This window comes from Mirounga angustirostris, unplaced genomic scaffold (assembly GCF_029215605.1).
Source record: "Mirounga angustirostris isolate CCGP_5_RB_7025 unplaced genomic scaffold, mMirAng1.0.hap1 SCAF_4, whole genome shotgun sequence".
Taxonomy (NCBI): domain Eukaryota; kingdom Metazoa; phylum Chordata; class Mammalia; order Carnivora; family Phocidae; genus Mirounga; species Mirounga angustirostris.
In genome coordinates, this window is record NW_026991712.1 from 169649779 (window position 1) to 169662638 (window position 12860).

The window sequence follows — 12860 nt, forward strand, 5'->3', positions numbered from 1 at the left end:
TCTGGGAAGACCCCCGCCCCGCCCAACGTAATTTAGAGAAGCTCCAAGAGAAAGACCAGCCTCCAAACGACTGGAAAACTTGGTCATGCTTGGTTTCCAGCGATGCTCAATACCTTAGGGGCTAATAATACCCACCCTCTCTGGGAAGGGGGCAGCTGAAACAGCCTGGATGGAAGGTGCGTGCTTGGAAAACACAACCTAACGTCTATTACTCTCTCACTCAAGGAGCCATGGCCCAGCCAGCTGATCTTACCCTCTGCACCTCATCACTAAAGCTCTCCCCTCTCATGCCTTTCCCAAATTGCTCTTCGTCTCAATCTACCTGGGGCTTCCCATCTCCCCTAAAACACCCAACTTTCTCCCAAAACTTGATTCAGCCTAGGTAAAATAAAGGGGAACCTGAGCCTCTTCCACCCTCCCAATGCTAAAGTCTCTCCCATGGGGTACCAGCTAGATCAAGATGCCAAAGCCTCATGTATTTGCGATAACTTTAGACTCAGGCTTCGGACCCAAAAAGGCCCCTAACAACTTAAATCGCTGCTTTCATTAATATCTGACCTTAGAATACTTCCCATTCAATGAATAAATTTTTGAACCCTGCAAAGAGAAGCTGCTCCCAAATGGGGGTCTCTCCAGCTGGCCGTGCCAGCCCCTTGATGCCAGATAAATAGGTGTACTGTTTAGACTGTTTAGAACCCTCACTCTCTCTCATTGCTGCTGCCCTCCTAGCCTTGCCCCCATCAAAGGGCCAATAGAGGGTGCCCCCCAGAACCCTCTTCTTTTGCCCTTTGGGGGTTTCAGACTGTCCTAAAGCAGGCGCTTGGGAGGGGGAGAGGTGTAGGGAAGGTGGTGACAGGGAGTTGTAGTTGGAGAAATGTCACCACCTGCCTTTGTCACACTCTGGCCATCACCCTGCAGGGCCGAAGGAGGAGTCAGAAACAGGTGGCCCAAGAACAAAGGCACTTGCGAAGGAGCTTCAGACATGGGGCAAGACCGACAAAGTCAGCAGAAACATGGCTAAGGAATGTCAGACACACAGATGAAATGGGAGACTAGCAGAGTACCAGTCAGGGCTGATGTTGGTAGCTACTGAGGACAGGACAGTGATCCTGCATTATTCTTCTCAGTGTCCCCTGTGAGCTCTACATATCTCAGTTAACATCTGTTGAATTAAAGTACCAAGGGAGGACACACAGATGCTGGGAGTGAAGGTCAGACAGAGACCTGGGAGTCACAACCTCCTGCCATGGCCCAGAGGTTAGGCAGTGGGCGTTGGTTAGGCAGTGGGGTAGGACCAGTGGGCTGTCCAGCTACTTCCCCCTTGGTAACCAGGCCCAGGCAGGGCACATTCCCATCTGTGGGGATAGGCCAGGCAGGGGGCCTGGAGCTAGGGGCTGGATAACAGATGTGACCTGAAGAGGAGGTAGGTGAAAGTGCTGAGCCCAGCCCCTTGGCCGCAGCAGGAACTCTGAACTGTTGAATCTTGCTTCCTGACACAACCAAAATGCTCAGTCGAATTCAGGAAGGGGGAGGGGTGCTATTTGTGGATTATCCAGGACTTCTGTGTCCTGGCCACCCTTGGACTTCTAGGAAAACTAGGAGTTGCAGGGGCTAAACCCAGTGGTCAGAGCTTGGGACGGGGGTCCCTGAATGAGGAGGAAGCGGTGGTGGGGCTTTGAGGTTTCTGGAGCAACCCTCGCGTCAAAAACGTCGTGCTTTACTCGATAAGAAACCTTTTCAGAAAGGGAGAACGTCCCCAGACTCAGAAAGCCGGTCTTCCCCTCTCTCTTCTTCATCTATCCTTTAATTGGGGCGCCCCAGAAAGTCGCAGGCCCTTTGGCTAATCCCTTGATTCCCTATTCGACTCATTCCATTCTCAGACCCCGCCCCTTCGCTCCCACCCGCAACCTCCGCTCAAGCCAGAGCCCCCCGCAGGGAACAAGGAACGAGAGAAACATCCCTAGTCCTTTGGGAGCACCGGCACCCTCGGTAAACGGAGGACGCGCCCCCCTCCCCCACGAGGGGCCCGCGCGCAGTCCCCGCGGGCTCCCGGCCGCGCCGTCGGGGCAGCCGGCTCGGCCCCGCCCGCCCCGCACGCCGAGCGGCCGGGGTGGGGACTACAAGTCCCGGCGTGCCGCGCGCGCGCTCCCCCCTGGGGTTCCGGATGGTGAGCGGCGAAGGTAAGGCGAGCTCGCAGAGGCAGCGGCGGCGGCGGCGGAGACGGAGAGAGGCAGGCAGGCAGGGCGAGGGCGAGAGACGGAGGGAGGGAGCGAGCGAGGCAGACCAGACAGACAGACAGGCGGGCGGGCGGGCGGGCAGAGCGAGCCACCCGCCAGGCTGCGCTCAGCCCCGCTCGCAGCGGAGAGAGCAGAAGGCAGGAGGAGGGAGGGGAGGAGGAGGGAGGGAGAGAGGGAATCCAGCTACCACCACCCAAAGCCAGCGTCTGCTTTCTGTCCTCATTTCCTTTTCCCACCCAGCTCGGAAAGCAGAGAAAGGCAGAGAGAGCGAGAGATAGAGACAGTCAGAGAGACAGTCAGAGAGACAGACAGACAGCCGGAGAGCGGGAGGGAGGAGGGCGGAGGAGGAGGAGCAGGAGGAGGACTACGCGGGGCGCGTTCCCTCCCAGGTTTGCAATGGGGGGGTGGGGGCGGGGGTGTCCAGGGCTGTGAGAGTGTGTGCGCGGCGGGGGGAGCGAGGGGGGCGCAGAGAGCGAAGGAGTGATCAAGGTGGGGGGGGCGCCGCGGGAGCGGGGGGCCGTGTCCAGCGGAGTTAGCGGCGGAGAATGTGAGCCGAGACGCGAGCCATGCTGTCAGCAACGGCGGGCGGCTCAGGGCTCCTCCACGACTCCTCTCCCCAGCAGCCGGGCGCCCGCGTCGCTGCCGCCGCCGGAAGACTGACGCCCCCCAAAGCCCCTCGCCTGGCTCGGACCCACGGAGCCGGCAGCCCAGCACTCCGGTGAGTGGCGCCTCCTCCCGAGCCCTAGACCCCGCTGGGGACCGGCCGGCCGGGCTCTTTTGTGCAGCGCACCGGGGGGGGGGGCCCGCGCCCCCTCCGCGCGCCCCGGTCCGGTCCGCGGGACCCGGTGGCTGCGGTGCCCGCGGTGCGATCGGTCTTTGTTTCCACCGGGGCCCGCGGCTCGGCTGGGCTCGGCTCGAAGCCTGGCAGGCAGCGCCGGGAAGGGGGAGGGGGAGGTGGACGAGAAGGGGGGGCGGGGAGGGGGGGTTCTCGGGTTTCCTGGCCGCCCCGCAGCTCCCCCGGCTCGGGGGCGAGGTGCGCGCCCAGCGCTGCCGCGCGCCCCCTCCTCCTTCCTCCTCCCTCGGTCTTTGGATTTAAAACTGCAATTTGCTCTCCAGCTTGCTGAGAATGTGGGGGGGGGAGAACGAAGGGGGGACCGTGGGAGCGGAGAACAAGGCTGGATTTTAGGAACGGCGCTGGGAAAGGGGGAGACTGCGGAGGGAGGAGCCCCTCCCCTCCAACCCCCAAATCCCAAGGTTCCGCTGGTGCTCTGGGAGTTGAGGGGCGGGGACCTAATGACCCGGAGGGGGTGTGGGGCGGAGGAGGGATTTGGGGGTGGCCAGGGCCGGAGGGGTTGGGCCGCGTGCCCGGTTACCTGGCGAACAAAGTCGGCTCACTTTTGCATAAATAAATAAATAATCGCCTATCAATGCGTTTCCTCTGGGGCTCTGATTGAATCGGGTCCCCTCTTCCCCAGGGGGTGGGGTGCTGAGTGACAGCTGTCAGCCCCCTGGGCCGGGAGCTGGGGGTGAATTGCTGAATCCCTGTGCCTTTTGGCTAAGGGCGCCTTCTCCTGCTGGGTCCTGGTCCCCGGGCAGAGCCAGAGGGGCAGGGGGCTGGCTCTGAGTCTAGGAAATAACCTTGTTTCCTGTTCTACAGGAAAAGGGACAGCGACCCAGAGTTTGGGGGCTGGGGATGAGGACTAATGGGAGCTGGAGGGGTTCCCTAGCAGCCTGACCCCCCCCAGCCTCCTGCCAGGCGAAGGGGCCAGCTGAGGGAGGAAGGATGTGGGCCTTGCTGGCCGGAGGCGGGAGCTGGGGCTGTCCCTGAGGCGGGCAGCGGGCACAGAGCGGGAGGAGGGAGAGAGAGAGAAGCGGGGGCGGGAATTCTCTACCGCAGACCCTGGGGGCCAGGGCCAGATGTGGAGGGGTGGGGAGTCCCCCCTCCCTCCTAGCTTGGGGGCCCTGGGGCCGGGCTGGGAGGGGCTGAGCCTGGTGCCCTCGGTTCTGCACCAGTGCCTGACTGGCAGGGCCAGCTGAATTTGGGCCCAGGCGTCACCCTGGGAGGCAGGGCCAGGCTGCACCAGCCTGGTCCCTGAGCACAAGGAGGGACCCTTGGGGGGCCTGTGCCTGTCTGGCTGGGCAGGCGTTTCCCGCCGGACCAGTTGGTGTCAGGCGGGACTTGGCCCCAGCTCCCTGGGCAGAGCTCAGGGTGTGAGGACAAGCTTTGCCTCCGGGTCAGGGTGGCCACATTTTGTCCGCTGCTGCTGCTGGCGGGGCGGGGGCATGTGCCCAGGCCTGGGCAGAGTCCTGCCAGGAGTATTTGGGGTGTTTCTATTGTTGGCTTGTTCCTGTTCCGTGTGGCCCCGTGTGTGTGTGTGTGTGCGCGTGTGTGTGTGTGCCCTGGCTTGGAGGGGGGGCAGGCTGGGTTGTGGTGGTGAGCTGTGGGGGGACCCCCCAGGTGGCATGTGCATGCCGTTTGCCATCTCCCTCCTTGGAGCAGATGTATATTTATTTTTATAGCAATGGAAAATCAAACTGGATAGTAAGTTGAATTCATTTTTTTTCTCCTGCTGTGTCAATAGTTGGAATAACCCCCAGAGACTGGTGAACTTCTTGCCCCAGAGCTCCCTCCCTTCAGAGGTTGCACAGATCAGTGAGGGTCTGAGCTTAGGGGGACCAGTGGGCACCAGTCCAGACCAGTGACTCTTGTCCCTCTTGGTCTGGCACTGGGGCAGGTGCCTGGGTGGGCAGGTATTATCCCCTCCCCACACATCCCCCCTAGGCCCCGGGGGATTGTCTGGCCTCAGCCACCTCCTTGGTCAGTTCCTAAGCTGTGCCCAAGCCCTCGGGGACGTTCTCCTGGTGGGCTCCCTCCTCCTGCCTGGGCTCCCGGCCCACGTGCTGATATTTATTTTCTGTAGTAAAATCCATTTTTAATGCCGTTACTTTTGAAATAATATAGAGAGAAACAAATGTGATGTGTTTAAGTTGCCCTCTGTGAGTTTTTAATGTGATCTATGGCTGAGGTAGTGATGGAAGGAGCTGTTGGGCTTGGAGAAATTTGGTGTCATAAAGAAAAAGAGCTTGCTGTTTATTGCGGTTGCTGGGCTGGGGGGTCTGGAACAGGGTCGGGGGGCAGGGAGCCCCAGCACCCCCAGATGCTGTGGATGGACAGCGTAGCTTCTCAGTTTGGGGGTATGCGCGTTCCAGGGTTATTTCACGTTGCTTCCCAGACCTTGACCGGGACTTTGGTGAGGGGGCTTGAGAGCTGGGGGGCTCTGTTAACCCCATTCCACCTGCTTAGGTCTTGGCAGGGAAGCTGCTGGACCCCCTGTTGAGCTAAGTGGAGGTATACTGTTGGGAGGTTGGACTTGGACCCTACTGGAGATTAAGGGATGGGATCTCCACCTGAGGTTGCGGCTATGCTCCAGGCTTGAGGGGCCAAGTGTCCCTGGCTGGAAACTGGGGGGGGGGGGGGGGGGGGCTGCTGCTCTGGACAGGCAGAACCCTAGAGGGGCATTGCTGGTTCTCAGATCAGTCTGGAGCATTGACTTTGAGCCACTCCCTCTACTTGCTTCTGTTTCCCATTGGCTAGGGGCTTTCTCCAGGCTAACCTGATCTCCCTCATTTCCCTTCAAACCCCCTATGTCCCACCCCAAGGCCAACTTTTTTTGTTTGTTTGTTTGTGGAATACAGAGCTCTGTGTCTCATGCCAGTCACCCACGACCAGGGGGTGCCGTGCCATGCCTTCATACCAGATGCCCAGACACTTCTGGTCTGGCTGAGTGAGGTCAAGCAGACTCACTATTATGGGATGGAGCCCAGCTCTGTCTCTGGGTCCCCTGGGTCTCTTGGGACAGCTCGGAAGAGAGGGGAAGCCGGGATGGGGAATGCAGGAGGGAGCGAGGATAACATTGTTGCTAATGCCAGCAGATGGGCCCCCCCAGGGAGAGAGCTAGGGGACTGAGGCGAGGCGAGGCGAGGCAAGGCAAGGCGAGGCAAGGCGAGGCAAGGCGAGGCAAGGGGAGAGAGACCCAGACAGCCACGTGCCAGGTGGAGAGAGGGAAAGATGGTGGCAGAAGCCAGGGATGAGGGAGTGAGAAAGCAAACAGTCAAGGGGAAGAGCCAGGATCACAGCCCCTGGAGGTGGGGCCCAGGGGACCAAGAAGGCCTAGGCATGTGCCATTCCCTACCGCACAGCCGGGAATGAGCAGGCATTGTTTTTGGAGGAGGGACAAGGAAATGTCTCTGGCAAGAGGGAGGAGGACAGGTGGAATAGAGAGGGAAAGACTCCCACAGGAGGAGGGAGAATGGGGAGACAGGGGTGTGCCGGGGGTCACTTGACTAATGGTCCTGCCCCAGGGCAGCGTCTCCCTCTGCCTTCTCCAGATGTCTGGGAACAGAGCAGAGTCTCCTCCGGACTTGGGGCCAGGGCCTGAGGCAGGAACAGTGCCCCACAGGTTGCTTGTGCTCCATGCCAAGGGGCACCTGGGATTTTAAAGGCGGGGAACGTTAGGGTCCAAGAGATGCCAGGGGCATCATCCAGTTGGACCCCCTCACCCATCGTTTGACAGAAGTAAACCAAGTCTAGAGAAGGGAGCCATTTGCCCCGGGTCACAGATACTTGGCCATGCCAGGCCTGGGACCCAGGTTCCTTGCACTCTAGCAGTCTGTAGTTAGAGAATAAGGACAGCTGCAGGGGGCCTTCTGGGTGCAGAGGGGGGCCAGAGCCCCAGAGAGAGGAGCAGGCAGGCACCCTTGTGGCCAGAGCCCCCCCCCAACCCAGGGGAGGGGGAGGCGCCGCTGGCGGGAGAGAGAGGGAGGGAGTGGGGAGAGGAGGGGAAACAGTGAGTCAGGCTTCCAAGAGCTGAGGATGAGAGAGCCAGGGCTGGGAGGGAGAGGGCAGGGAGGACTGCTCAGAAGCTCAGAGAGGGAGGGGGCCCAGCCGGGGGCAAGGAGAGCTCTAGAGGGAGGGAGCCAGCCTCTGGCCCTGGCCCAGCGGTCGGGCTGTGCGGAGGGAGCAGCCAATATGGACTTTGCTCTTGGTAGGTCAGCGTCCCTTTCTTTCTCTGTGATTCCACGCCAGGGTCTCAGGAGGAATAACTGTGCCCTCCCATCCCTTCCTCAGTTTCCCCATCTGTTGTGGGACTGTGGGATTTGGACTGTTCTTGGAGAGGGAATAGGGGGCACAGAGCAGACTGGGAGGGTACTGAAGGATGTCACCTCTAGCTACTGGTTGGGTGCTGGAGGTACTCTTGGAGCCTGCCACCAGTGCAGGGTAGGGCACATGTCTCTGGGGTAGGCTCCTTCTTGAGTCCTCTGAGTTGCCGGGTGGGAGAGTGGGGGTAGCAGGCCATGAACTCTAGGGTACACTCTGCGTGCGTATGTGCGTGTGCGTGTGTATGTGAGAGAGAATAACGTGCTGGTCTGGCAATGCTGGGTGGGCTACCTGGGGCCTCTCAGGATGGCCAGTGCCTAGACAGGATCAAGGTCCCCACATGTCCAGAACCAACCTCCACTTGGGGGGGAGATACTCCTATATCCCCCCTATATCCCTATGGGTCAGAGGCTCTGGAGAAGCTGGGAGGCGGGAATGGCCCCTGTGGGAGCTCCATATGCCTAGAGCTGGAACCAGAACTAGAGCCATCCCCAGGGACTGCCTGGAAGGGAGGAGAGAAGGACCCCCCTCCCACCCAGCTGACAAGAAACCAGGAGCTCTTAGCCCCTCCTCCCAAGGCCTGGCACCCTCCCCCAGCCCCTCCCTCCTGGATCCCAGCATCTCTGCCATTGGCTAGGGGATAAGGAAGGTGGGCACTGAAGATCCGTCTCCTGCAGGGCCTAGCTTTGCGGGGGAGGGGGCACTGGTGAAGTGAGGCCCCCGGCCTCACCCCTTACCTACACATGCACAAACTCAGCTTCAGCGAGGCCCTGCTTTCTCTCCTCTTTCTGCTCTGGGGTCCTTGGCCTGGGAGCCCAGAGGAGGGGCTGCTTCTGCAGCTGGCTGGCCCCGAACTCCCAGCTCAGCCCAGCTGCTACCGAAGCTTCCAGAAGCTGCAGCTCTGCATCCCCTCCCCACCTCCCTGAGCCAGAAGAGGCCTTTGCTGACCTGGGGGAGGGTACCTTGGGGAGCGAGTGGGCACCCTTAGAAGGACTAACACAGACAACCAGACAGATGGGTGGTGGAACAGATGGACAGAGACACCCACGCACAGGCAGACGGAGAGAGACGGACAGATGGACCAGGACAGGGAGAGACGGACAGACAGAGGTGCTGGCAGAGAGAGGAGGAGTCAGAAAAATGGAAGGGCCTGGGGAGAGAGAAACAGACAGAGAGACTGAGACATGGAGACACGGAGATCCCAGAGGGGAGACAAGGTGACTGAGATAGGAGGAGGAGAGACTCGGGGAGAGGGTGAGAGACAGGAAGAGATAAAGAAAGGGGAAACCCAGACAGAGAAAGAGAGAGAGGAGAGGCGGAGAGGCTTGAGGCTACAGACCACAAACAGGGATTTGATGAGAATCTGGAAGGTGTTTTCTCCTGCTTCCCTCCCCAAACCCCTGGGCCAGCCAAGTCTCCATTCCTTCCACCCCCGGCTCAGTTTCCAGCTGCTAAAGAGGTCAGAGAGAAAGAGAGAGAACAAGAGAGGGAGAAGCACGCAGAGACCCCTCCTCCCTGCTCTTTTTGTTGCAGAGGGAGTTACTAAAGCAGTTTTCCCAGCCCTGACCCCTACTTCCAAGATGGACATATCTCTCGTGTCAGAAAATATCACACTCACCACTCACTGGGTGTCTCCTTGTGTAAATCACCCCCGTATTCATACCTGTCCGCACAGGCCTTCACACACACATACACACACACACTTTATGACGTGAGTCTCCACCCTCACACTCATCCCACATCTCACAAGTGTAACTGGGGAACGCATACCTATGCTTCCTTATCCCTAAAGGCGGTGACACGCATGCCTCGTCATGGGGTCTCAGGACCTGCTGACACACATGCACACACAATCACACGTTCACACATACAGTGGCAGTCACACCAGAGCAGAGGGAGGGCTCTTTCTGGAGGTGAAGATCAGTGTTCCCAGGTGTCTGGGTAGGGGTGGTATGTCCTCCTGCTCCTTCCCAGCTGGTGGGGGCCCTGTCAGCCAGTGGGAACCTTCCTAGGGAGCTGGCGGGTGGGTTGAGTGATGTGGAAGAGCCGTTTGAGAGTTGGTGAGGGTGAGCGTGTGCACCTACAGACTCGTGCACGCACATACAGGTGCAACGTGGTGAGTGTCTGTTACGGCGTGCGTGAGAAAGAGATGATCGCATGTGAGGTGGGGTGTGGGTGTGACAGGGAGAGCCAAGGTGCGTGGAGTGTGTGGGCGTACGTGTGCTAGCTCCTGGCCGGGCATGTACGTGCGGATGGGTGTGTATGTCGCAGGTGTAGTGGGTGTATGTACACCAGGGTACGGGGCCCTGGCGGTGAGCTGCGTGTGTGTGTGTGTGTGTGTGTGTGAGAGGGTGCAATGTTATGCAGATGTGAAGGTGGGGGGGGTTGTGTGTGGGTGTAGGCAGTGTGCGTGTGTGAGGGGTGGTAGCTCCTGGGTGAGGCTGTGAGCTCGCAGCCAGGGTTGGAGGGCTGTTTTCCAAGGCCAGGACGCTGCTTGAACAGAGGCCATCAGCATGAACACATGCGAAGGGGCTCGGAGGCTCACAGTTGGGCACTGACCCACACAGACGCACAAGGACAGACATACCCGCCCCTGTCCTCCCTCTTCCTCTCTCCTGGCGTCAGTGGTTTTCAAAGGAGCCTCCATGAGGACTGTTTGCTGTGCAGTTCCCCCCACCCCCCAGCCTGTGCCTCTTCAAACACAGTGATGCCCTCCAGGCAGCTTTGTGGAGGCTCCTGCCTCAACCATCTGAAGGCAGATGGGTGGGTTGAGATCCGCTGCTGCCCCCCAGGGATCGAGGAGGCAGCTCTGCCCCTCTGGCCTGGGCACGGGCTGAGACAGATGGACGAACCCCCCCTCCCTGTTCTCCACACCCCCGCACAGGGTCTGGGGGTGGGCAGGCACCCCCCCAGAAGAGGGGTTCTAGCAGGCAGCCCCTGAGCAAAGGCTAGGACTCTGTGCATCATCTCCAGGGGCACCTACCCTCACCCTGAGCCCCATCACATGTCCGAGCACAGGGACCCAAGTGTGGCCCCTAACACCTGAATATACAGCTGCTCCGCCTATACTCACAGCTCCAACACCCCAAACACACAACTGCTCCATCTACAAACACACAGGCCCAACACGTCCCCATACGTCCACCCTTCTGACACCCAACTGCCCCATATACACACATAGCCCCAGCGTGCCCGCAAACACACAACCACCATACACCTTCCCACCCAGACACATAGTTACAGCCCTGGTAACGAACCCAAACCCAGATTTTATGATCCCCAGCATACACCCCCCACACACACACACACACATACATACATATCAACTCCCTCTTCAACCCAGCACCTCCATGGACACACCCAGGACCCTAGAGCAGCCCTAATACCTTCCACATACTCAAGCTCTCAGAGCACCAACACCTCACTGGACACACACATAGACTCTGCCTACAGCCCCAGCGTTTCCCCCAGCTGCAGCCCAGCACACCAACCCCAAACACACCAACCCCTACACCTTTCCAGACACACAGCCTCCCCCCCATCACACATACGCACACTGCCCACTCAACACCCGCTCAAACAAGAAGACCCTCTTCAGCCCCACCACTTACCTCGAACACAGACACAGCTTCAGTTCTGGTATACTTCTAAACAGATAACGTCCCCCCAGCTTCTCATACTTTCCCAGGTGTGTGCATGCACGCACACCTGCACACACATGCACACTCCCCCATAGACCCAGCACTTCAACAGGCTGTCCTCTGTATGTCCCCAGCAAGCCCCAGCTCCAGTCCTTTCCTTGGCCATCTAAGGGCCCAGGGACAGACCCACACCTCACCAAGCACACACAGCCAGCCTCAGTGACAGCCCTGTGCCCATTCACCCCTCAGGAGCTCCCAGGCAGCTCTGCCCTGCCCCCCTGGGCCCCCTGCCTCACCCTGCCACACACCCCAGCTCAGTTCCTCTGCAGCTCTCATTCCCAGCCCCACACCTGCCAGCACACCTCCCCCCACAGCACTCTCCGTCACAGCTCCCCCCCACCTCTTCTCGGGGTCCCCCTCCCCCAGACACCCTCCCAGCCAGCCTCAGCCAGCCTTGCACACACACTTGCTCACTCTTATGTGCTCCCTCTCCTTCCCTGCTGTCCAGTCCTCCCCCACTTCCCAGAGCCTCCTCTGCGTGGGGAGGTGTCTCCGCCCCCTTCGCTGCCCCAGGCCTTTCATTCCTGGACAACTGTACGTCTGGTTCAAAGCTGCCCCACCCAAGACCCTGTGCTCTGGGCACCCTGGCCTGGGCTTTGGGGTTTGGGGCCTCTTGGGGGGCTCTTGGCACCTGGTCGCCCTGGTCTCTCAGCCAAGAACTCTGAGTACCCAGCCCTGCCCTGGCATGTATGTTGAGGGGGGTGGGGGGCTTTACCCCCAGCCTGCACATTCTCAGGTGCTTGCCAACCTGCCTCCCCCACCCTTGGCTTACCTGAGAGGGGCATTGGGTCTGGGGCTTCAGGGAGAGAGATGGGTGAGGTGTTGGCTTGACATGCTCCCCACTACCCCCCCATCTGGGCTTCGGGGCTTGGTCTCCCTGGGAGTCAGTTCCGACAGTGAAGGTTACTTTACTAGATGCATGATTTTAAACGGAATCTCCACCATCTGTTCCACCCCCTAATTACAGATGCACAGAATCCGCCTCAGAGGGCAGCGTGAGGGGAGTGATTTAGAGGCTGAGCTGCTTCTGCCTGCATTAGGGCTGGGGAGATTGGGGGGGGCTCTGGGTAGTGCTCACAGCCCCCCACATCCTATCTCTTTCCCAGAGGCCCCTCATGCCTCTTCTTGCTGGGGAAAGGCTCAAAGAAAGTTTCCCCCTATCCCCAAGACCTGAAAGAGGAAGCAACTGCAATACTGAGGGAGGGGTCCCCAACACACCGCCTGCATCCCAAGCCCCAGGTCCTGGGATGCCGGCTCCATTAGAGCCTTAAAAAATTCAGTGGATCGATCTCCTGCCTGCTTCTTTGCCCTGGGGAGCCACAGACTCTGGCCTGGCCCAGCTGTCTGCCCACCCCAGGGGTAGCAGGGATTGGTGAGGCAGAGCGGGGGTCAGAGCGGAGGTGGGGGCATCTGGGTTCTGGCAGCAGAGGACATGGACAGGCATGCCAGGACCCATCAGGCGTGTTCGCACGTGTGTGCTCATCCGCCTTGGCGCCGTGGCACGCCTGACCCCAGCTTGAGCCGTGCTCTGTGGGGCTAGACCAGCACTGGGGGCCGGAGGGGATGGGCCGGGGCCGGGGCCGGGGCCGGGGCCTGGGCCTCAGGGTTCCAAGGGTCGTCGGGCTACATACGCTGTGAGGACTGGTCCACCTTTGCCCGTAGGTGCCAGGGACCTGGCCCCCAGCCTGCTTGGTGGTGGCAGCGGAGGGCACACTGCGGTAGACGCCGGAGCATTCACTGCAGGGAGAAAGGGAGCGAGGTTGG

At 60.1% G+C, this 12860-nt stretch overlaps 1 protein-coding gene across 13 annotated transcripts in view; it reads left to right on the top strand.

The window, feature by feature from the left end:
* Nucleotides 1-2148: 2148 nt before the first annotated feature.
* Nucleotides 2149-12860, top strand: part of AHDC1 (AT-hook DNA binding motif containing 1) — a 66138-nt gene continuing 55426 nt past the window's right edge. For 5 of the 13 annotated variants that reach the window (XM_064589686.1, XM_064589691.1, XM_064589690.1 and 2 more), the window contains exon 1: nucleotides 2692-2955. The gene's annotated coding sequence lies outside the window, so the exon portion shown is untranslated. Of the gene's footprint in view, nucleotides 2181-2215; nucleotides 2235-2292; nucleotides 2627-2690; nucleotides 2956-12860 lie in introns of those variants that run through there. The other 8 variants (XM_045898336.3, XM_054513046.2, XM_045898337.3 and 5 more) reach the window with 6 other exon arrangements.